Source organism: Heterodontus francisci, chromosome 43 (genome assembly GCF_036365525.1).
Source record: "Heterodontus francisci isolate sHetFra1 chromosome 43, sHetFra1.hap1, whole genome shotgun sequence".
NCBI classification, from domain to species: Eukaryota; Metazoa; Chordata; class Chondrichthyes; order Heterodontiformes; family Heterodontidae; genus Heterodontus; species Heterodontus francisci.
Genome location: NC_090413.1, coordinates 28,931,776 through 28,932,761, shown reverse-complemented (window position 1 = coordinate 28,932,761; position 986 = coordinate 28,931,776).

Sequence of the window (986 nt, the reverse complement as noted above, 5' to 3'; positions counted from 1 at the left end):
TCCTATCCTGAGTGGTGTGAAACAGGGCTGTGTTCTCGCACCCACACTTTTTGGGATTTTCTTCTCCCTGCTGCTTTCACATGCGTTCAAATCCTCTGAAGAAGGAATTTTCCTCCACACAAGATCAGGGGGCAGGTTGTTCAACCTTGCCCGTCTAAGAGCGAAGTCCAAAGTACGGAAAGTCCTCATCAGAGAACTCCTCTTTGCTGACGATGCTGCTTTAACATCTCACACTGAAGAATGCCTGCAGAGTCTCATCAACAGGTTTGCGTCTGCCTGCAATGAATTTGGCCTAACCATCAGCCTCAAGAAAACGAACATCATGGGGCAGGATGTCAGAAATGCTCCATCCATCAATATTGGCGACCACGCTCTGGAAGTGGTTCAAGAGTTCACCTACCTAGGCTCAACTATCACCAGTAACCTGTCTCTAGATGCAGAAATCAACAAGCGCATGGGTAAGGCTTCCACTGCTATGTCCAGACTGGCCAAGAGAGTGTGGGAAAATGGCGCACTGACACGGAACACAAAAGTCCGAGTGTATCAGGCCTGTGTCCTCAGTACCTTGCTCTACGGCAGCGAGGCCTGGACAACGTATGCCAGCCAAGAGCGACGTCTCAATTCATTCCATCTTCGCTGCCTTCGGAGAATACTTGGCATCAGGTGGCAGGACTATATCTCCAACACAGAAGTCCTTGAAGCGGCCAACACCCCCAGCTTATACACACTACTGAGTCAGAGGCGCTTGAGATGGCTTGGCCATGTGAGCCGCATGGAAGATGGCAGGATCCCCAAAGACACATTGTACAGCGAGCTCGCCACTGGTATCAGACCCACCGGCCGTCCATGTCTCCGTTATAAAGACGTCTGCAAACGCGACATGAAATCGTGTGACATTGATCACAAGTCGTGGGAGTCAGTTGCCAGCATTCGCCAGAGCTGGCGGGCAGCCATAAAGACAGGGCTAAATTGTGGCGAGTCGAAGA